The following is a 24722-nucleotide window of genomic DNA, read 5'->3' as shown; positions in this document are numbered from 1 at the left end:
ACAAGGCCTTCATATGTATGTGATTTGCAAGTCGGGAGCTGCTGACTTGGAGCTAAGACTCCAGGTTCGAGTTCTCTCTCCCTGTGCCTACTATAAGGATTTGTGTCATCATGGGGCGCCGCGAGTTGCGTATCGGGCGGATGGAGGGACATAGGGAGAGGGACAAGCGCTCCTTCCTCTATCCTAAAAGTCCATTTGCACAACACAGGACGAGGCACGGCGGTTGCCACGGCAACGCAGTAATTTGTTTTTTAAGTGTGGGCACAGATCAGTTCAGCCCGAAGAAAGCGGGTAATAGTGTTCCACATACATAACTTAAGGTCTTGCTAGGGAAAACACTGACTTAATGAACATAGATGAACAAGGCCCCCTTCAAAGAGGCTTAAAGAGGTCCTCTCGTTTCAGTGAGTCATACTGAACTCCACTCTGGGTGTGGGCATCTTCACAAATAAGTATATTGGCTTACGGTGAGAGTGTCGCTTAATTTTACTGATAGGCGGCCATGATCGTGTGTCCTGCCTCTGATTCCGTCCATGACGTACAGGGGGTTATGTTGGACTGAATGCTCGGGCCCCTCGTGCTTTGGTAGGCACCTGCTTGTTTCACATGTGTGGGGCAGACACTGGGGCCAGAAAGTGTGTTGGAGCTTGCAGAGATGGTATTGGTGGTCCACATTACTTTGTGGACCTGCTGCCCTCGCGGTTCCGCTTGGTAGATGGTGCAGGCACACGGCCAGTGGCGTCACTAGGGTTGGTGTCACCCGGTGCGGGTAACTCATGGTTTCACCCCCTCACGACTTACCGCATGGACCTCCTCCGCTCCGAGTCCGCCAGTGGACACAGATGGCAAATAACGGGACCATACAGAATCCTTCGTAACGTTTGTAAATTTAGTTCCAATATTTACAAAGGCCATAGAAGAAAAATTTAATTCAACAAGGTCGGAGGTAAAAGATTGTAAGAAGTTAAGAACTAAGAATTACATAGAAAATATGCTACTGTCTTTTGTATTTTTATTTTAACATTAAACTTTAAATCCACCATACTGATGTTCAATTTAGTTTACAAACCAGAGCAGCCGTTGAAATATTTAAAAAAGTACTAAATGGCACAGAATCATGTACTAAATGGCACAGAATCATGTAAAGTATCACTTTCACAAACATATGGGTTTTTATAAAAAATAATTAGACTGTAGTCCACTCCCTCCAGACACACAGCCCCATTAGGTGCACAAGCTTCTACTACACACAACATTCACCCCATGGAAAGCTCTGCACAGAGATGTCACTCTCTCCAGAGAACCAAGTCCAATTATGTTGTCAAACTCGTACTATGTACAGCTTTGCCCTGAGCAGAGCTCTCCATGGAGAGACCACTAAGTACCCAAGCCCCATTAGATGGTTAAGCCCCCTACTACACATAGCATTCACCCTGTGGACAGCTCTTCAAGAAGAGCACACACCCTCCAGAAAACTAAACCCCATTATTTTGCCATAGCCTCTACTACATACAGTGGTCACCATGTGCACAATGTATCATGGGGAGACTTCTACCGAAAGACTCTCAAACCCTTGTTAGGCGGTAAAGGCTCTACTATCATGTGCAACCTTTGTGCTGTGGACAACTTTTCATAGTGAACTCACAACCTCAACACATGTAATCCCCCTTAGAAACCCAAGCATTGTACAAAAGTTTAAACTTATTAACAGTACAGAAGCTATTGCAAATTTTAGTGTCAGAAGCATATAACAAACTGTCACACTGAATGGACTATGTCAGCAGTGATGTAATAAGAATGTAATTGAACATGTGATGAGTTATGAAATTATGCGAGGTCTGACTCATGAGGTTCTATCTACAGTTAGCTAAGGATTTTTAAACAAATACCCTTTAACATTTGGGACCTGTGGTTTTGCTTTTTCATATTATTTCCAATGGGAATTAAAATGGAAAATCGTGTTTAGACTTCCCTTTTTTTTGTACCAGTACCACGTTTAACAGATCAGTGGGAAACTTTCTAAGAAAGAGCCAAAGCAAGAGAGCTTGTTTTTTTGGAACATTTCGTGCAGTCACACACAAATAATGTAGCAAACACGACCAGCTCTGAAATAAATCATGATTAGAGATCACGTCTCTTTAAAGCTGACTGCTGAAGCTCTCCTAATTTAAAGCACTGACTGTCTATGAAGACTAAGAGTGCACAAAAAAGATAATTCACCCATTGAATTGTCAATTGCTATTTTCGTGTGTCGGAGTTGGAAGTAAGGCAGCCGACCTCTGTTCTCAAATGGCCGCCAGCTCCCAGTGCTGTGCTTTTAATCACCGTGTGGGCTTCTCAGAAGCGATGCTTCCGAGGCCTGACTCACACTCGAGACGCAGAATAGAAATGATTAAGCGCTTTACATGAACACTAGGTGATATTATATACTCTTTTCGTTAGGCACGGGGAGATGGAGTGATTTTACCAGGATCACAGTATGTTGAGCCGACGCCGAGACTCGAGCTGTTTCCCCAGTTCCAAGGACAGCCACGGTCCACCCAAGCAGTGTTTTAAAGGGCCAGGTCCTCCTGCCCGGTACTAGTACCTCCTGCGCATCCTTCATGTGAAAGAAACAGTGAGCACATACACTTCTCCGCCCTGCTGCACTGCATTTGCATTTCATGGGGAGTGCCGGCACTTCTCAGGAACAAACAGGTGCTCTAAAGAGTGAGTACCTGCTATATGTGTTTTTCCACTTAAGTTAAAGCACTGCTCCTAACCAACACTGCGGTTGGCAGGGGACCTCCGGGCAGCCTATCTCTTTTCAAGTAGCAGCAGCACGTCAGAAGTCTGACAACTTAAGCACCGCCAAGGACAGCCACAATGTAAACCAAGTGATGCAGACATTGCTTTATAGAGCCAGGCATTCATGCTGTTGTCGATTAATTGTCAAACTCGCACCATCAACCAGATTGCTACAGCTTTATTCATAGTTCAAACATGTGACACACACATGTTCGTTGAACACCTTCTCGTGAGCCCATGACTCGTTCTGAGCGTTATCTTCCGCTCGAAGATTAAAGCATCGTTATATCATAATCTAAATCACACATATATCTTTTACCTACACGCCGGGCGTCTTCTAATTGCTAACCTGTGATGCATCATTTTTTGCTTAAACAGCGGCTAAAGGACAAGCGTGATGCGCTCTTGCCGACGCTCTTGCCTGTGCCTGGTCTGTCTTCTTGGGCCAGGCTGGCCCGGCCTTGACTGTCTGAAGAGTATGTGAATCATGCGATTATTGCGATTTGAATCTAGTGACTGTGTGCCTGCCTGAGCCTGCCCTGCACTGCCACATTTCTAATTCTAACTTCATTGAGTGCATTCTAAAAATTATATTTCTTTCTCTCACCGTCCATGACCGACTACTGCCTCCGGACCCAAGTCAGTCCCAGGCCACTGACCCAAATTTGAAGGGGAGACGACGGCGCTCCTCCGCGCGCGATATCAAAGATGGCTCAGGCTGCTGGCACGCATTATTTCTTTATTTGTAGCAGCAGCGCGCAGCACTGCACGCACTCCCCCGCGCTGCCGTCTCGTCTCCTCCCTGCCGCGTGACAGCGACAAGTCAGAGGAGCACAGCGCGCGGGGGCTGTCCCAGGGCTGTCATTGGTAGTCCTAAAGATTGACGGCCCTGGGACCCAAACTTACGCTGCGCATTCGCATCATCATCACCGACAGTCCGACACCACCGGTGGGTGCGTGCGTGGCCAGTCACGTGCTGCAGTGCACACTCACTGCACTGACTGCAGAGTATAATATTTTTATTTGTATTGTAATTTTTAAGCAGGTGCGCAACTCGGTGCGCTAAGACAAAGTTCCGGGCGGCGGCTTCAAGACTTGCACACAGTGACAGATGCACTATATAAAGCACTGGCAGGTAGCCGCAGCACAGAGAGGTACAGTGAGGCTGAGGCTGGCTAACTAACCAGATTGGTGTCACCCCATGATGGGGTGACACCCGGTGCGGTCCGCACCCCCCCGCACCCTCCTAGTGACGCCGCTGCACACGGCATACCATCTATATACAGCCTTTCCATTTACTAGTAGCACTGAGTGTTGGTGTGAGTCCCCAGGAGCCTTTGGCAGGGTAGCCATGCCTACATATTTGGGGAAACAACAAAGGGCTGGCTCTAATCAGTAAGGCTGAGCCTAATACTAAACCAACAAAATGAACATGCCAGTACTGATATGCATAGTAAAGCAACAACTAATGACTACCACAGATATGAATGAACAATCAGAAAAGGGGATTGACTCATTAATAGTATTTTATTCAAAGTATTTACAACATTTAAATTAACTTTTTAGGTTTTTCGAAGGACTTTACAAAGAAAGACATTTAGAACGAAAAAAATGGGATTACTTTACAAACATTCACTCAAATTTCAGTCGTATCACACGCAACCACAACAATTATACAACACTTCCAAGGGAAAGAAGAGGGAAAGGGTTTTTTTTGTGAAAATAAGTATAAACAAAAACAGATACCACGATCTACAGATATTTACAAAGCCGTTCAAGTTGACTGTTTTATATGTACATTCTTATATTTACAAACACATTCTAAATTTACAAAAACATTTTTTTTATAGTAATGTACACTAGTGTACTCCGGGCTCAATCAATCAAAAGCCCAAGAGTTACTGTAGATTGGTAAGAAGGGGCCTACGCGTTTCGAATCCCACTCGAATTGTAGGGGATTCTCTTCAGGGCCGTGAGCGTTCCTTTTGTTGAAAGTGGTAAAGGTGTCCTATTACAAGTAGTCCTCGCGTTGTGGCACTAAATAGCATCTACTCACCCGACTGCCCTTTAATATCAAGTCCTCTTTCTTAGCGGCTCGGGAATGTACTGGCTGCAGGGATACTCAAAAGACGAAAAGAACCAAAATGATGGGTGGCTGATGTATTATCCTTAAGTCGGACTAAGCGGAAAACGGGCTCAGATAGAGCAAGGAAGAAGCCAAATCTTCAAAAAGGTTTTCTGATTGTTAACATTAATTCTCCTGTCAAAACACTCGTTATGATAGGTTTTTCACTGGGTTGGAGTATGTAGACTGCGAGTAAAACGCGTCAATTAATGCATGGTTTTAGCTGTCTCCATATTGATATCGAGCGTTTATATGTGGAGGGGAAAACGGGCGTTTAGTTGATCCGAGTATCCAGGTGCGGCGGCGGCGTCTCTACCGGCACTACTCACTCGCGCATGCGCACCTGGATACTCGGCTCAACTAAACGCCCGTTTTCCCCTCCACATATAAACGCTCGATATCAATATGGAGACGGCTAAAACCATGCATTAATTGACGCGTTTTACTCGCAGTCTACATACTCCAACCCAGTGAAAAACCTATCACAACGAGTGTTTTGACAGGAGAATTAATTTTAACAATCAGAAAACCTTTTTGAAGATTTGGCTTCTTCCTTGCTCTATCTGAGCCCGTTTTCCGCTTAGTCCGACTTAAGGATAATACATCAGCCACCCATCATTTTGGTTCTTTTCGTCTTTTGAGTATCCCTGCAGCCAGTACATTCCCGAGCCGCTAAGAAAGAGGACTTGATATTAAAGGGCGGTCGGGTGAGTAGATGCTATTTAGTGCCACAACGCGAGGACTACTTGTAATAGGACACCTTTACCACTTTCAACAAAAGGAACGCTCACGGCCCTGAAGAGAATCCCCTACAATTCGAGTGGGATTAGAAACGCGTAGGCCCCTTCTTACCAATCTACAGTAACTCTTGGGCTTTTGATTGATTGAGCCCGGAGTACACTCGTGTACATTACTATAAAAAAATTTTTTTGTAAATTTAGAATGTGTTTGTAAATATAAGAATGTACATATAAAACAGTCAACTCGAACGGCTTTGGAAATATCTGTAGATCGTGGTATCTGTTTTTGTTTATACTTATTTTCACAAAAAAACCCTTTCCCTCTTCTTTCCCTTGGAAGTGTTGTATAATTGTTGTGGTTGCGTGTGATACGACTGAAATTTGAGTGAATGTTTGTAAAGTAATCCCATTTTTTTCGTTCTAAATGTCTTTCTTTGTAAAGTCCTTCGAAAAACCTAAAAAGTTCATTTAAATGTTGTAAATACTTTGAATAAAATACTATTAATGAGTCAATCCCCTTTTCTGATTGTTCATTCAGATCTGTGGTAGTCATTAGTTGTTGCTTTACTATGCATATCAGTACTGGCATGTTCATTTTGTTGGTTTACATATTTGGGGGACAGGAGGCATGGTGTGCCGGGTCCCGTGTATTCCATATGCGTCCATTTGGACACGTGGTATGCTTCGCTTCCGGGCTGGAGTGGCATTCATCCTTGGTGGTTTCAGGGTGAGTTGTGTTGCGTGCTGGTCGCGGGTCTGCACCATTGAGTTCAAACCAGCACTGCTTTTGTCGTGTTGGGCCCAGCGCCCGTATTGCATGCGCCTCGTCTGCTAGAACAAACGTGCTGAATTTAGAAGTTCACAATTGTGCACAACAGAGCTAGTTGACCTAACACTCCGAACATGCTGACCCACAGCTGTAATATTTTGTATAGGCCGCCATATGCTACCAACACATTTCCATGATACTGTATCCAGTGTTCACTGGGTGCAGTGTGCGTTACCTGTGTGAGTTGATTTACAGAGGGCCTTTCGTTTTTGTGCAGGTTAAAATCGGTAAAAAGTACAGACTGTCTAGGCTAAAACCAGGGCGGCGTTGTTGAGTTGAGAAAGAACTTGTAAAGCGCGACTTTGCCCAAAGGCGTCAAGGCGCTGGAGATGGAAAAGCTGTGTGATAGGAGGGCGGAATGAGCCGGTTACAGGTAGGCCTCCCTGAAAAGCCAGGTCTTCAAGGCCTTTCGGAAGAGAGAGTGGAAGGTTAGTCCCTTGATCTCAGCCGGAAGGATGTTCCAGATCCTAGGTGCAAGGGAGCAGAAGGCCCTCTCGCCCCATCTGACTTTGTTGCTTTTAGGTACAGAGAGAAGATATTTGTTGGCTGAGGGAAGTGCCCTGCAGGGGACGTAGGGGTCACCAAGGGTCTGATATCTGCCGATCCAAGCCCGTGCAAAGCACGGTGGGTGAGGCACAGGACCTTGAACTCTATTCTGGCCTGGATGGGAAGCCAATGCAGCTCCTTCCTGATTAAGGTGCCTGATGCGAGCCTCGGTGCGTCAACAACAAACCGAGCAGCTGCGTTGTGTACTATTTGTAGGCGTTGCACCTGTAGTTTATGGATTCCCAGGTACAATGCGTTGGAGTAGTCTAACCTTGAGGAAATTAGGGCCACCGTAACCAATTTGCGGGCATCGGTGGAAAGATAGTGTACTAATTTCCTCAAGGTTCTAAGGACACCACAGCATGTGGAAGTCGTCCAACTGACCTGTTTTTCGAAGGAGAGCTTGGTATCGAAAATAACACCCTGGTTCCGAGCGGACTGAGAGGGCGTGGGACAGGTTCCAAGGGCGGAAGGCCACCAGTCCATAGACCAGATCTCCTCCTTGCCTCCGAAGATCAACACCTCCGTTTTTCCCCCATTTAGCTTGAGGAAATTCCTCACCATCCAGTTTGCAACTGCTTCCATGCAGTTCCTAAAATTTCGAGCTGTGATGTCAACAGTTTGAGAAAGAGAGACCATAATCTGGGTGTCATTCGCGTAGGAAAGAACTTCCAGCCCAAATGATCTTACAAGTCTGGCAAGAGGTGTCACATAAATGTTAAAGAGTGTGGGGCTCAGGGACGAACCCTGAGGCACCCCGCACTGCACAGGTTTGGCTGAGGAGAGAAAATCACCCAGCTTGACCCTCTGTACACGGCCATCCAGGAAAGATTTCAAGAGGCTAAGCGCCGGACCGTCCACTCCTATCTTCCTAAGGCGTTTGACTAAAATGGAGGGGGATAGGGTGTCAAATGCGGCAGTAAGGTCGAGCAGGACCAGAAGGGTAGTCTGGCCACTGTCGACCTTAGCACGGATGTTATTGGTGACAACTGTCAGGGCGGACTCGGTGCTATGGGCCCTCCGAAAGCCATGCTGGGAGGGGTCAAGTAGGCTGGAGTTCTCCAAGAAGGCACTCAGATGGTTGTTTAAATGGGCCTCTAGCATTTTTGCGGGAGCTGGGAGTAGTGAGATAGGCCGAAAGTTCTTTAAGATCCTGGGATCCAGCGAGGCCTTTTTTAGGAAGGGCTTCACTATGGCCATTTTCCAGGAGGTCGGAAAGACACCTTCCTGGATTGCCAGGTTGATGACTTCCAGAAAAGCAGGAAGTAAAACATCTCTGCATTCTGTAAAAGTCTTCAGAGGACAGGGGTCGAGGGCGGATCCTGATTTAAGCTTGTCTAGATGCGTATCAAGTTGCTCTAATGTGAGCGGGGGGAAGATGTTAAAGTTACCCTGTGGTGACTCTAAAGGGTCTTCTTTCGCAGGATGTAACACTAGGGCAGCTGGAGGTCCTAGTTCCTGATTAAGAACTTCTAGGCCTGAATGGATGTCGGTTATCTTTGTATGGAAGAAAGTAGATATCTGATCGCAGAGCTCCTGAGTTGCTATTATAGGATCAGGGGATTGCAAAGCCGACAGGGAATCGACGATTTTAAACAATTCCCTAGTGGAGCTGAGGGAGGTAGTCAGTTTGGAAAAGTGCAGTTTCTTTTCCGCAAGCACCGCGGTTTTATATTCTTTGAGTAGGAGTTTATGTTTGTTCTTTTTATCTGGATCGAGATTAAGTCTCCAGAGCCTCTCTTGTCTCCTGCATCCCTGCCTTAGTGACCTGAGAGTGTCAGAGTACCAAGGCGCCGAGGGGCGCTTCCTAGCGGAGTAAATCTGCTTGACCAGGGCCAGTTTGTCGACCGCCTTTAGAATGGAATTATGCAGGTCAAGAGGTGCACTGTCGGTGTTACTTACTAATGATGAACGGTGACTGGACAAAAAGGGAGCTAATGAATCACTATTTATCCCTCTGAAATTCCTTTTTAGTTCCCACTTGCTGTGGTCTGCTAGGGGAGTGGCATAATTATGGTGTGTAAAATCCAGGGGGATAGCCATGTGATCTGACCAGGACAGGGGAAGGGGGATCCCAGTCTCTACCCTAGGGTCGTTGGTGAAGACCCCATCCTGGGTATGTCCGGCTGTGTGGGTGGGACCCTCTACTCTTTGTGTTAGACCACAGGAAGCTAGTGAGTCCAACAGAGAGACAGTGTCTGGAGTTATCCATCTCCAAGTGGAAATTAAAATCTCCAAAAATGGTGAGGTTGGGTCTGTTAATATAAGGTTCCAGCAACTTAAGTAACTTTTGACAGAAGGATGGCCTAGGGCCAGGAGGCCTGTAGATCAGAATCCCAGCGAAAGAGATTGTAGGGGAGGGATTAAGAGCAAAGTATAGGGCCTGAAAGTGGTCACGTGGTGAAGAAAGGTGCTTGGTTCGACATCTCATAGAAGTTCTATGTAAGATACCAAGCCCCCCCCCCACCCCCCCCCCCTCCCCTTTGCCCCTCTCTGTCCATTCTTGACAGTGAGTACCCTTCCGGGATAGCATCCAGAAGTTCTGGCCCTGAATGCTCTGAGGCCCAGGTCTCCGTAATGAAGACCCAGGGAGGTTTTCTATCAGAGATAAAATCCCTAAAGGCAAAATTGTTCTTAATTAGGGATCTGGTATTAATGAGGAACCCAGTCTCTCTACTCAGCTGGGGGGGCTTGTGATTTCCCGGTCTAGAGTGCCTATTTCGGGGGATATGGAGGAAGGAGCTATCCCCTCTCCCCGTACATTGGCACTCAAAGACATCCCATAACACATCGGGTGGAAACGTGTGGTGACAAGATTTGAAAGAGGGTTTATAGGATACCAGGAACAAGGGGATCCATATGAACAGCCTGCCCGGCCCTCGGCGCTTCCTCAACGCTGACGGGCGCAGACTGGCTAGACTCTGGCGTGACTCCGGCGCTGAGACGGCGCGTCCGCTGCGCGGAGGCATACCCGTCTCTTTTATGCGCTGGAGACTAGAGCGCAGAAGGTGTAGCCTACCCCCAAGATGGCCGCTGCTCTATTCCGAGAGCCGAGGTGAGGTCCGAGTGTGTCAGCGCCTAACTCGGCTGATCACCAGAGTATTTATTTATTTATACAATTTCTAAAGCGCACTACCACCTAACAGGCATCTTGGCGCTAGTAACTCCGAGACCATATCAACACAGGAGGGGTCAATGCGCAGGCCTAGTTCTTAGGGAATAGCCAGGTTTTAAGGTTCTTTCTGAACGCGAGCAGCTCCTTGCCGCAGTTCAAGAGGTAAAGTGTTCCACAGCCTGGCTGCAGCCACCCCAAATGTTCTGCCCCCTGCTCTAGCTTTGTTAAAGCGTGGTACTTTAATGAACATTCCTCTCGAAGAGCGGAGCTCTCTGCCCGGAACATACCACTCAAACATTTTCTGAAAAGAAGTTGGTCCTTTTCCATGCAAGGCTTTGAATACTAGACACAGAGATTTAAATGTAACTCTCTGTGTCCCGGGCAACCAGTGCAACTGCGTCAGTGCTCCAGAGGCAGAGGTCCGCCTTGACCAGCCTAATACCAGTTTAGCCGCGGCAGATTGTACCCGCTGTAGCCTATCTAGCAGAAATTTAGGGGACCCAAGGAGTAAAGCGTTACAATAGTCAACCCGACTAAGTATGGTACTACGTGCAATCAGGGTGCGGGCTTGATGTGGTAAAAGGGGAAAAATCTTCCTCAGAGAGCGCATAATCCCCAGAAAACAGCTCACCACTTTCCCCACATGCACCTCCAAGGAGAGGTTACAATCGTATCACAATTTATGCGGGGAAGGGGCCGACGAGTGTCCTGTGATAAAAGTAAGCTAGTCTAAGTAAGTATTAAATCACTTACGTTGCACAGTTTAAAAGATGCCGATTATTAAAAAGATGCCGATTTTGAAAATAGCACAGAGAGAGTTAGAATTCTGGCGTTCTCAGGAGGTGCACACACACTCGCGACACACAGCACAACCTTCCGGCTTCCGCCTCAGGAGGACACAACACGCAGCAAGGGAACTCACTTGCCACTGAAGCTCTTTTATGTGCTGGAGACTAGAGTGCAAAAGGTGTAGCCTACCCCCAAGATGGCCGCTGCTCTATTCCGAGGGCCGAGGTGAGTTCCGAGTGTGTCAGCGCCTAACTCGGCTGATCACCGGAGTATCACAATTTAATTTCGGGGAAGAGGCCGACGAGTGTCCTCTGATAAAAGTAAGCTCGTCTAAGTAAGTATTAAATCACTTACGTTGCACAATTTAAAAGATGCCGATTTTGAAAATAGCACAGAGAGAGTAAGAATTCTGGCGTTCTCAGGAGGGACACACACACTCGCGACACACAGCACAACCTCCCGGCTTCCGCCTCAGGAGGACACAACACGTAGTCCTTTGTGCCTGTGAGTAATAGGCATACAATTCATTTGACATACCCTAAGCATGAAATGGGTAGGCCGTGTTTCGTACATCTGAAGTGCTGTGTTTGAACCTGTTCTACAAGAGTGAACGTTACTCACATCGAAACACAGGGACCAAGTAGGTAATGCTGTGTGTGAGGTCAGCCAGGTGTTTCAATTTGGGACCCTTGCGTGCAGTGTTGGCACTAGTAACATGGCCATGTCCTGTGGGTTTATCATCCTCAGCTTTGTAGCCCCTCCCCTCAAAACTTGGCCTTAGATCTTCGAATATTTGTGAGACATCTGGCGGTAACATTTTAGCTGAGCTCATCAAACTTTGCAAGGAGAGGGGACCATAAATCCGCGCTGGGTCACAAACATATATGAGCCACGAGCTCTACTCCACAACTTGCTGTTTATAAAGTTAATCACCAAGGCAGTGGGGGACCCAGAGAATGTCATTCCTGTTCCATTCTAGCGTTCCATATACTTGCAAATGTCCTTAGATTGTTTAAGAGAATAGTTCCTCAATTTTGATACAGGGTTATTAATGACAGAGATGGCTCACCCCCAACATTGTAGAATGTGCCATTGCAGCGCAGTTCTTTGAGACCCAGATTAGCTGACCGTGTGAATTTTAAAGCCTCACAACCGCAGGAACTCACCCACAAGAAATCGCGTGGGACAGTGCTGGGGGGAACAGAGAGCAACCAGTTTGGTGTATCGGCTTGTTGTTGGTGATACAAGTTTGTTATGCGCGTAGTTTGCCGCATAGTGTCCGCAATTCACAGGTGGACCGGTTACATTGCAGGTAAACTTCTGAATACATGAATCTCAGGGGGGATACATCCTGTTATGGACCCACATTAGATTGCATTAAGGCGGGTTGCAAATTGGCTCAACTGTAGATGTTGACAGGTAAACAATTCACACAGGACACTGGCTTAGCCCGCCCTGCCCGCAGGAAAGCGAAAATACGTGGGACAAACGAGGGTGGACCCGGTAGCTCCACGCTAAAACACATTAGGATTGGTATGGCTCAGTGTGGAGAAGTGTGGCTCACTGGTTAGAGCAGGCAGACCCTGAAGCTGAGGTCAGACCCGGGACCAGGGTTCAATTCCCGACGCGGCAGGGTCTTGAGCTCAAAATGTCCATGGACTCGATAATTCTCGCTTCGGTGCCTGACCTAATCATGGGTTCACACTCTGCAACTCTGGGCATTAAGCTTGCTTAATCTCCACAACGCCCCCCCCCCCCCCCCGCGGCGGGATGCCTGGCTTTCACCTTGGGGATGCCCTGTAGGGGCTATCTCACAGGGAAAAGCCAGGACGGGTTCCCAAGGCAAGCGCGGAGATACCCCTTCGGGGGTCGATTCAGGCGCTATATAAGAAATATAATAATAATAATATAATAATAATAATATGGCGGACCCATTAGCGCTAGGGAAGTCATACCTAATTGTCCAGTTATTAATGTATGTAATACATCCTTGTGTGAATGCATTTAATGGTTATTACTGTGATGTTAGGGAGGGTCTTTGTTGCCTAACAGAAGGCCTGTCGACCTTTGAGATCAGGAAGCAGGTCCCAGCACCGGTTCGGGTCAACATCCTGCGCTCAAAACATGGATGTCTTTAGGTGATGGGTATGACTGTAAGGTAGTTATAGTGTAAGATTAGAAGGTGCATTGTAGGGTGGTGGCAGGGCAACTGAGTTCATCAATGAATACCTCTCCAAAGCGATCTGTCTCACATCCTAGTTTTGAAGAGTCCTTGAAGCTGTACTGGCCATTCTCTTAGATGTGGCAAAACTTGCATGCATGTTGGGGGAGAGGATTTCATTTCACGAAGGCCAGGTGTGTGCGGTCTCTGGCAGGGGGGTGTATCCAATTACCAGGAAGTGTTTTTCCTAACAATGTAAGCCTTGAAGGCACTGATGATCGTGCAATGGAAGTCTGTAGAATGTTCATCGGTCACCAGCCTGCTAGCGGCATATTGATAGACTCACTGGGGGGGGTTTTAGCCACCAGGTGGCACTGTCTTGCGGTTTACATTTGGTTGATGGTGTGTTTGGCAAGTGGGAGCCTACAGTGGAGAAGGTGGGACAAACTTGCAGCAGCAAACACATTGTTTTTGACACAAAGGTTTGAATTTATTTGTCGTTTACTATAGAGGCAAGCATACTGCGGGTGGTCATGCATTGCAGATATCCTTACCATGTGCGGAATCACAGCAAATGTAAAAATACCTGGGGAAGCAAAGGCCTGCCCGAGTTTGCCCATGCCTACCAGTGTTGACTATGGCTGCTCACTGTGGGTAAGGCAGTGGTGTAGTTGAAAGTCCACGGCCTACTTATGCTAAACCCAGCATCAAGTTTACCTGACTAAAACTATGTATATAAATTACAGGAACAAACGTTGATTGCTTGATTTTCTTGTCCCTTACATGTCAGCAAAAGGCGCACCGCAGCAACATGGGCTCAAGACAGGTTGAGGACTGGTGCCAGCAGGAATGGTGGTGGCGTTCTGTGACAGTATGGTGAGAGGTGTATGCAGTCTCCTCTGTGGTGTGCCTAGTTTGCTACTGTGGGTGGCTACTGTTGGCACATTAAATTTACACTGCCTCTGGGATAAGCCCTAAGGTTCGCGCTAGCTACTTAGGGGGTGAGTAGGAATTATCTTAAGTGTGTACTCCCTTCTCCTAACTAGTGGTAGGTTCGGCCGAGCTCAGGTGCTTACCTTAGCCAACCAGAAACTCCACTTAAAACCTGGGTAGTGAATGCCTAGGAGTTGTTTGCAGTCCATCTGTGAAGTAAGATGTAAAGTAAGCGGAGGATGCCTGATGAAGTTGTTATACCTGCTATTAGTTATTAAAAACACCAGGTACTATGAATTAGTAATTTGTACTCTAATCATGTTGTTCAATACACATGTTGTTCAATACACACACCTTGGGCAGTTCTGCCCCCACCGAGCAAAGGGAAGTAAAACATTATATGGGTTGGCATGCTGTTGCAAACATTGTTGGTTTTGCTCGCACACATGGTTGTTCTGCGGAGTTTAGGGGCAGTTTAGCATGCTTCATCTTGTCACTTCTTTTTCAGAGCCAGCAGACCCATAGGGTGACAGTGCGCTCAAATACAAGTCATGTTGAAGGTAGGTCCAGGATGAACGGTTGTGCTGGATATCTTTCCAAGGGGCACATCTGGTTGGGCAGTACATAATTTTAAAGTACAACTGGGGATCCCCTCATTTATGTCAAATCCTGCTTATTTGTTGTTTCTACAATGTTTGGGACAGGTTAACTGGCCGCATCTTGTCGCCGTGGGTTTAATGTTTGGTCGGGTCAATTGACCGAGTACAGCCATTTTCACATGGTATATCTGGGCATGAAGGAATGCAATGTAAGATTCTAGCAAAGGCAGTTAGCGGTACCTATGGGATATGTGATGTATTATCTCACTGGCAGGCCGCCATGCAAGGGGAACATGTACCTGGGTCATACACATCAGGCAGAGGTGCACAGTGGAAGCATGGGGGGGGGGGGGCTGCACAGAACAGGACACTGCACAGGTTAGATGCCGGCGAATTGTGGCTACACTACTGCACATGGCAAAGTAAACCTGGACTGATTTACATGCGGGGTATGGTGGTGGTCCCTACCGCTTTTCTCAGAATCACTCCCTGTTGGGCTTATCTAACGGTCATCTCAATGGGCTTTAGATTTATAGCCTCTCTGGTCTTTGCCATACTGTCAGTAGGTTAGCAATGGACTTTAATATGTGCTGCAATGGCCCTCTAACGCGAAAGTACAGCATCTAGTTTACCAGTGCTATTTGTACCATCATTAAAACAATCAGCGGCTCGCACGGGTAGCAGTAAAGCTTCCTTTTATTTCGCCTGGGATTGGAGCTGTCATCACACTTTGCAGCCAGAAACTGATTGGGCAAAGACATACCTGTGATGCTGTAACGGGCACTCAGCTTTAGAGCCAGCTAAATTTCAACTTAATCCTGGTATACCGTCAGTGATAAACGTAAGATCATGGGCTACACACGAATAGGCACTTTCTGTCAGCTGGGGCGTGAGTGTGCCATTCCCAAGAGAGTGCGGGTTGCCTTGTTAGTGCTGATATGGAGGGATGGAGCACTTATACGGACAACTACCAGAGCACATTTTGCAGTCATAGTTAAGGTTAAATTGATTATATTGTGAGCAGCTTACCAGTTGCTTCAGTTAAGCGAATTTACCTTGGGAGTTGTCAGCGAACATTTGGTCTGCAATGTTGGTGGTTAGCCGGTTGACAGGCCTTTTAGATGTGCGTTTCTAGCTCAGGCAGGTCCAAGTATGGGTTATGGTGCCTGAAGTCTGCCCTGGGATACAAGTTCACAGGCAGGTGGAGCGGCGGAACTGAAAGGGGCTTGGGGTTCGATTGCTGGTCACAGGTTCAGATCCTGGTAAGTCCACTTAGCAGTTCATCCTTCTAATGTTGATGAAACGAGTACCATTGGGTTGAGTAACAATAACATGTGCAAATTCTCCCTCCCTTTAGCCTTGGCTGGCAGCCATGCAGGTTGTGGAAATGGTCATCCAAAGAGTGTGCTACGGGCCATAAGATTGGGGAAAACCCTGGGTTAAGCACAAATGGGCTTCAAGTATTAAAGAACACTTGCATTCAGAGTATTGAAAAAAGGGCAGGTATTTAGACATATGCTTCTCTCTGGTTCATACAGTCATGTCTGCTCCCAGGTATACTAGCAGAAGTTTGGGAGGGCAAGGCGTCACCTAGGGCAGTGACTGAATGAATGCGATGGGCATACTCTGACAGGTGTTATACACAGATAACTGGGCGAAAAAGAGGGAGCAAGGCGGGCTTGTTAACTCTTATTTCTACCTGCATTGGCACTTCTTGTCAGGTGTGGATTGTCAAAGGTATTGCTCTACAGCCAGGCAATGTTAACACTGAACCAACACCAAACTATTGGTTTTAGGTCATCCTGGGTGCATATACATGAAGGGCTGGGTGAGGCGGGTACCACGGATACCGGGTCCCCCTCCGAGTTGCAGACTCAGCAGGACATGCTAACAGGTGGGGCGATAGGAATCCCAAGTCATTCAAGGGGACAGCCGTCCGTAAGCCACTCTGGTAGGAGTTGTGTAATTGTGCAGGCACTGGAACAGCCTCTGTAGACTTAAGTCCATAGGGAGTTTAGAAAGGATGGGGGCACCTGTCCAGAAGGGGCATGCTGGCCTCCGGTCCTTTATGGGCTTGGACTTGTTTGGCTGGACCTGGGGGAGGCCCGGTAATCAGGATGTAGGTAAAGATGCCTACCTTGGTGGGGGGCCCTTGTTGTGACGGTGGCCACCCGAGAGCTGTGGAGGAGTTACAGGGCGATCCAGACTCTGCAAGGTACAGAAGGGTACTATATGCAGCAGCACCACAAGGGTGCTAAGCTAAGGATACCCAGGGATGTCTTAGCATTGTCCCCTGGAAGAACGACGGCGCCCCGTTAGTCCTACGGGCGGTTGTGGGTCTGAGCAACCAGGGGCTGCCTGGAACGCTCCGCCCACCTTTTGGGGGCTTGAGTAAGGGTGTGGACTGGTGGTCCACTGATGGGAGGGGAGGACCCTCCCAAAATTGGTAACCACCGATTGGCGACAGCCACAATGTAATTTGGCTCAACAGGCGAGCAGGCGGCATAGGGGCTGCCCTGCCCTTGGATCGTCTGTAAAATAACCTACCACTATGGCATATTTGTTATGCAAATAAACCTGAAGTAATTTTCTCCTCTAACAAAGTGTCTTGTGGTTTATTTTGTATGTTGCTGTATGAGAACTGAGGAGTGTTCTCCATATTGGCACTATACAAAAAGTTTTTGGTAAAATCAGTGGCGTAGCTAGACCTTACACTGTCCTTGCGGCAGCCGCATTGAGGAGCGGGGGGGGGGGAGGCTGCCGGATTCCTCGGCCTACTGCAGCCCAGCGACGGCCGCACTGATGAAGGGGCGGGGGAGGAGATTGCCGCCCCCAAACGAATGCCACTGGGTAAAGTCATTGTTGTAAACAACCACCAGCTGCTCCGTAGGACGATCTCTGCCCCATAACTTTCCGGTAGATTACTGAGCTTTTTCAGTTTCCACAGTAATGTAGAGCCTACTAGGAAGCAATGGCTTGAGTGTGCACAATGACTTAAGATGACCTACCTTTCTGCTTCTGCATCACTGTGAGGTTTTCACAGTAGTTCAGAGTATTCAACACAGCCGCTCACTTGAAACAAGACTCCAAGCTTAGAAATAGCAAGCAGTAGGAACCCTTACCTCGAAAAGAAATTCAGGCCCCTTGCATCATAATTCAGGCTTGGTGCTCTTGTCTGTCAGGAAGGCATTCATGCCTATATAGAACCTTCTGTTGGATGGATCCAATGCATCTGTTTGCCAGATTTTTCAGCCTCAACTGTACCTACAGAAACAGATGCTGCAGTTCTGGATGAAGGGTGAACACTATCAAGTATGGTTCAGCTGTAGTTTGTTGGTAGATGAATATGGTGCAGTTTCAGAGTACACCTAAAAAATTAAAACATAAGAAATGCTTATTACTACATACTCTGTCACCAGTTGTCAATTCTGTGAAAGCATACCAAAATGGAGTGCAAAAAGAAAATTAAAATGTAGTAAGAAGCAACCCTTTTTTTTCTTTTCTTTTTTACCACATTGCATTTCACCTCCGAAGGAATTACAACCACCAAATATATCGGATAGAATCGTCTGCTGATCAGCAAAAAAAAGACCAGAACTAAGGGCGTTCTAGAGATGCAGCATAGCAGATTGATTCTTCATGTGTAACAAAAGAGCAGAGGATTCACATGCCACTGTGCCTATGCATAAGCAAACTCCCAGACTGAAATTTCATGTTTGTGAACTTTTATTATAAATCTTATGTGGGGTGACCAACAATGCACATTGTACACAAAGCGCCAGCACTCTTAGGTGCTCCTTTCCGCCCAGGTTCTCGTGTCACTTCGATTATTCCAGTCTACCTCTGACTGACCCATGTGGTGGATGGTCCACAATGACCAACAGACTTGGGGCGAAATCATTTTACGATTGTGAAATCTGCAATTTGAAAATTCAGAGTTTGCACCCACAAAATGGCATTTGTGTGCACATTAATCCCATTTTGCCAGTCAGAAAAGCATTTCCAACTGGTAAAATAACCTGACAGTTTCCTCTTTGTGAATGCAAACATAATGGGGCTGTTTTTCCTTACAGGCCACCGCCTTTGTGATTGTAGACATCTGGGTTGCAGATTGCAACTTTCCTAATTAATATTCATTATGGAGGTCATTCTGTAAACTCATGTGCCAAGAGACTTTGCAATGGAACTTATTAGTATAGAAGTCATTTTGCAAAATGAAGGCTGATCCCAAAAAGTCAGCGCACAATTTGCAACCACCGTTTAAGTACATCTCTCCCTGAGAGCCCAAACAGATTGAAGCATACCATGTAGACGCGTGGAAAGACTCAACATTAATTCAACTTGACAACTTTGGGCTCTCTCCTCAGTTGGGTCAGACTCCTTTCGCTGTATATGTTCAGTCCTTATTTGTATCTTTAAATGTAAAAATCTGGTCCTAAAGCTGTGTTTACTAGGTTGCACCTTACCCCTCCCATTTACCTCGTAGCAAACACGGTCTTCTCATAGGGTCCTCTTTGCTCACAAAACAACATGGTCCAGTGGCTTAAATAAGGGCTAGCCCAGCCACCAGCTAGGCTACTGGTGGTTTTTAAGCCAGCCCCTAGGAAGAGAATAGTTAGGAAAGGTAGGATTACCTTTCCTAACCAGAGCATACAAGGGGCCAAAAGGAATGGATGTGGGTCAGCAAGCACAGAAGACAGGAGGGAGGAGAGAAAGCGCAGGGGGCAGAGTGTATAAAGGTTAAATGAATATAACCCTTAGGACAAAGAGAGAGGGTGGGCAGAGAGTCAATTTCAGCTCCCCTGGCATCCTCCCAGTGTGCTGTGCTTTCTCAGTGCTGCAAACAGTGCTGTTACACCTGACCCAGGCCTCCGTGTTCTCTGTTCTAGACCCAGCAGTGGTGGCGGGAGCATGGCATAGGCCAGTGAATGCTGACCTGCTGCTCTGGGCGTTCATCTACATATGCTGTGCTCACAACTTAAACCTACTGGCCCTTACTGTAGGGCTATGCACCTCTGATCTCTGTTCTACCCAGCTTGTGGAGGGGAGGAAATGCTGAGTTAAGAAAAGAGAGTCAGAGCACTCCTTGACCCTCCGAATCATGGCAGAAAGAGGGAGAGAACACACTAGTCAGCCAAACATGTACATTCACATTAAGGAAGGACTCCCAGAGCAGGGATGTATAGACAGGGGACTACGATCCTCTGGACATCCTAGGACAGGACATTATGGACTGCACGGCAGCCAAGGCCCATGTATATTTCCAGGACAACGCTGGCTCTGAAGTACCAGTCTATACATAGTCCAGCAAGTGACTGTGGTTCCTTGATTCCCAGGAGAGGACAGAACTGTGTGAGTAATTAAACCACTGTACATCAGGGACCTGGCCATGCAGGTGTACTTGTGACTACACGCGAGGGCCAACCTCAGGAGAATGGTGCCCTAGATCATGGTTAGGGTAGACCTCCACCCTCACTTTGTCTTGGTGGGAGTTACAGTTTGTATTCGTGGCACTGCAATCAGATTGCTGAAAAATGAGTCAAAAAACATTGTTGCCCGGTCTAGTGAGATCTGCATACCCATGCTGCCAAAGACGTGTGCTAAAGAGCATTATTTGTAAGGTTTCTGTCCATACATGACGTGCTGGAGCGCAAATGGCAGTCAAATACAGATGAAAGCTGATAGCTCATCTAGCAGGCATAACCTCGATTAAACATACATCTAAGGCAGTCACATGTTATACTGGATGTTTATAGTAAATTAATAGGATTGTTTTCTGTTATAAAGACTTACAGACGAGCGAGGTTAGAGGAAAAAGGAGTCATGCGTGGATTCAATGAGTAAGACTGGGATTTTTGGTCAAAGACTCACAACGAATGCATGTGGAACTGAAGCGCAGCACACCACACTGTGCTCCAAAGTATTATCTGATGTACATACGCTTAGGAGAGACTACTAGATGAGTGTTTAGCTCACAGCTATAAAGAGGGGCATAATATCAAATTCGTATTTCAACAACTCCCATAAAATAATCCCATTAACAGATCAAATAAAGGACAACTTACATTGTACCAATTACATTTCTTTGAACTAGGGAGAGGGTAGTGTAGTACGGACGGTGGGAGGATTGATAGCAAATTAAAATGGCTATCATTGGAATGGAAACAAAAGAATGTGCCACCAATGTTCATTGGAGGCATCCCTTGGCGTTCCACTCTAAGAGAGTTCAAATTGTTTCAAAATAAAGATCCATGCCACGTTTTGAATTCGTATATTGTATTCAACACATCAGAAAATTCTTTGTTTAATCCATCAAAATCCGTTTGTTTCAAATATTAAATTCATTGAGCGGTATTTCAATAACACAAATCACAGTCCAATGCATTTCGGGCTGTATGCCCTTCATCCGGGACAATAGCTAGAAGCAAGACGAAATGAAATCTATAAGTCTCCCATACTAAACGTTATTAGTACACAAAACATGGTTTAAATAACGGCATCAAAACACATTCAGTGCTCTCCCATCAAGTGAGTGCATGCAGAAAAATAACAAGAAATGAGTCTCACGTGTTATTCCTGAAGCTCTCGATATTAAACAAAATTCTGTGAAGAATGAAAATGAAGGCGCTGTTACTTTGCGCTGACATAAATAAATAACGTAGTCTACAAAACCATAATGCGCTGTTATTGCTTACTTATTAAACGCTGGACGCGTTCATACGATGTTCGTAAACGGGTTCTCCTTACTATCTGGCGCGAAAAAGGTTCGAAGAAAAGTCAGCTAATCACAATGGGTTTGATATAGTGGAGACTGGGTTAGTTTGCGCGGCTAAATGTGATTCGCTCAATAGTCCGATCACGTGGTCGGGAAACCCACCAATCTGCGGTGGGTGCAGATTGTTTACAAACAAAACGACGAAGACTGTCTTACCTGTGTGCGTAATGATGAAACAGAAAATATATACAAACCATGTTACATATAGATGTTGAATATGAATAGATCGACCCATGCAAACTGTCCAATAAAGATGATAAGTCTTTAAAGGTAACACAGAAATTCAATACGTTCATTAAGCTCATGGGGCTTGCTCGAATTAAGTAGGTAAATCCAATGGTTCTCCCTCTGTAGGAGAAAACGATTATTGTCTCTGCCTTCAATTTTCTCCACCGTTTCAAGTACCACAAATTGTAGTTGAGAGATGTTGTGGTTCGCCTCTAGAAAATGAGTAGCTACAGTAGACTTTGAGTTTTTTGTACGAATATTTGACTTGTGTTCATTAAGTCTCGTCTTGATCTTTCGTTCTGTTTTTCCAACATATGTCTTGCCACATGGGCATTTAAGCATATATATCAGATTCGAACTGTCACAAGTTGCGTTGACTTTTAGGTTGATTTTATTTCCCTTCATTGGATGGGTTATGGGGTTGCCTCTTATTATACTGTTGCAGTTCCCACACTGTAAGCAAGGACGGGTACCTCTATATTGTTTATGATCAGATGTGGTATGTTTTAACATTTCCCCAAAATTCCTGTTTCTAGTGAATGCAAAAATGGGGGGATTTTGGAAAGACTGTTGGAAATCAGGTTCCGCTTTGAGAATATTCCAATGACTCTTTATGATCCTCTTGAAGTTGAAACTCGCAGTGGAGTATTTGGACACAATTGTCATTCTATCTTGTTGAGGTTTGTGTTTAACAGTTAGTAGATCTTTTCTTTGCATGTTTTCAACTTTTTGTGCAGCTTGCTGAATCAAGGGTTCTGGATAGTTCCTCTTGCGAAATCTTCCTCCCATTTCTTTGATGTTGGCTAAGGCTTTTGTGGGGTCTGATGTGATGCGTTTTGCTCGCATCATCTGAGATACCGGTAAATGTCTCTTTAGTGATTCTTGATGGAAACTGTGATAGTGAAGGGTGTTGTTCTTATCTGTACTTTTTCTGTACATTTCTGTTTCAATTCTTCCTTCATTTAAATTGATTTGAACATCCTAGAAGGTAGGTGATTTTGTTGAAATTTACCAAGTGAATTGGATTCTTTCTTCTTGTCTATTCAGTTCATTCAAGGCTAGTTCCAGTGATTCTGGGGTGTTCTTCCATAGAATGAAAACGTCGTCTATATAACGTACAAACATTTTAAGATTGTTCTTCCACTGTGCTTTATTCAAGATATGTTGAGTTTCGTACGTTTTCATGAACAGATTAGCGTATACCGGGGCTGCGCTGTTTCCCATACTCGTTCCAATCAATTGTTGGTACCATACGTTGTCATACTTAAAATAACTGTGGTATAACATGAAGATGGCGAGTTCACAGCAGATGTGAAATCTCTGTATACATCTATCCCGCACGGTTCGGGCATTGAAGCAATGGAAGAAGCCATCCTATCGACAGACTATGACCCCAAACTCAAAACTTTTCTCATGGAACTCACCATCTTCATGTTATATCTCGATGGATCGATAGCTCCTGTGACCGGCGCCTGCGGAGTAGCGACCATTCCACCCGTAGCGGACCAGTCACCTTTCTGGCCGCGCCGCCAATTTTGGCATTATTCAAATTGCCGGAGGACGGTTATCCCGCATAGAATCAACCGAGGTTGGCCTTATACTTATGCGCCAATCGGGCAGATCGTATAGCGGTCCCAGCACATATCTCGGACTTCTGGAGCCTTTAGAATATCACCCATCCCGTCCTTCCTACAAGCTACGCAATATATACCAATAGAATCCCTGGCTGAGCGGGCGCAAGGCTTTGACCTCGATATATCTGACACAAACTCCATGCAAACTATACGACTAGCCGTGACTGAACACCAATCCCGGCGCGTGCACAGAATTTTCAACCATTCGTACCACATGGAACTCTTTCACCAATGAAGAAAGATATGCGTTGTTGACACCAATCGGACCATCCCATTTGAAGAGAACTCTACTTCAACTTAACAACCCGGTGTTGTTAAAAACTTTGTTCAGGCAAAATTATTCTCTTGTCCTGAAGATGATCCCGCTATAACCGAGCTTGGGATCGAAACGTCGACCTTAGAGTAATTCATACATGTAATTCCACTATACTATTGTTTGTATGAATGACTCCAGGATACACTGTTAATGTAAATTAGTATCAGTGACCTGTAAGCTCACTTTGTTTGCCTGATATCTTCCTTCACTCACTATTACTTTCTCACTTTTTCCCCCCTTCCTTGTACGGCACAGGACTGTGCCCTACTATAACCCCAATGTTTCAGGTTATTTGTTGTATTTTGAGATTAAATAATCTATCAAACTATTAAACATTCCCTGACCGGCTGGTCAAGGAACCCTGAACTATATAGAAGTCCATTGTGATCTATATATATTTTTTGTGCTTTCCCTTATTCTTGTATGCTCAGGACTGCTTGTTGTTTTGATAAATACTTGACACCCATGGTCCCGAGCCATTTAATGGGTTCCCCTTGCCCCTTTTTGATGACCCATTCTCTACCATCATGTTCCAAGAATTATGGGCTTTATGTGGGCCAGGTCTCACCAGTGCTGAGCACCAGCAGTTTTTAGGTTGAGCGTTCAAGACCTCCTGTATATACTTTAGAATATACTTACATGTGTATGTACTTTGTGGGCTCTGGAGATCAGCCCTAGGACTTGTCTGCTTCCGCGTAGGGACTTTTTTTCTATTCAACCGACTCGATTTAACTGTCTTGGTACAAAACAACCAGTAGAGGTCAGTAAAATACCAGAATTGCTTTCTGCTTGTTCAACTGCCTCTATTTTACTGTCTTGATAGAAAATGACCAGTAGAGGTCAGTAAAATACCAGAATTGCTTTGGGGGGCTTAGGAACTTTCTTTTTTAAAAATATTTCTGGGAACTGCCTCTATTTAACTTTCTTGAAAGAAAACGACCAGCAGAGGTCAGTAAAATACCAGAATCACTTTAGCATCCTCTAGATTCCAGTCCATAGAAATTGTCTTCCACGAGCACCCGTAGACAATAATATTTTTTTCAAATCTTGTATTTTCAGTGATATGACTACCAAAGGCCCTGATTTTATATTAAAAACAGAGCTGTGGGCTATACCATTTCCTGCTTAAAGGCAATATTTCTCTC

General features: G+C 45.8%; 1 protein-coding gene across 1 annotated transcript in view; it reads right to left on the bottom strand.

Moving 5' to 3' along the window:
- Positions 1–24722, bottom strand: part of FDXACB1 (ferredoxin-fold anticodon binding domain containing 1) — a 210469-nt gene that overhangs the window by 159869 nt on the left and 25878 nt on the right. The window contains exons 2-3 of the mRNA XM_086957173.1: positions 17949–17992; positions 17747–17834 (exon numbers count right to left, since the gene is read on the bottom strand). The gene's annotated coding sequence lies outside the window, so the exon portion shown is untranslated. The remainder of the gene's footprint in view (positions 1–17746; positions 17835–17948; positions 17993–24722) is intronic.

Source organism: Lissotriton vulgaris, chromosome 2_1 (genome assembly GCF_964263255.1).
Source record: "Lissotriton vulgaris chromosome 2_1, aLisVul1.2, whole genome shotgun sequence".
NCBI lineage: Eukaryota > Metazoa > Chordata > Amphibia > Caudata > Salamandridae > Lissotriton > Lissotriton vulgaris.
Note: the sequence above shows the minus strand (reverse complement) of the source record. Positions and strands in the feature narration are given on the sequence as shown.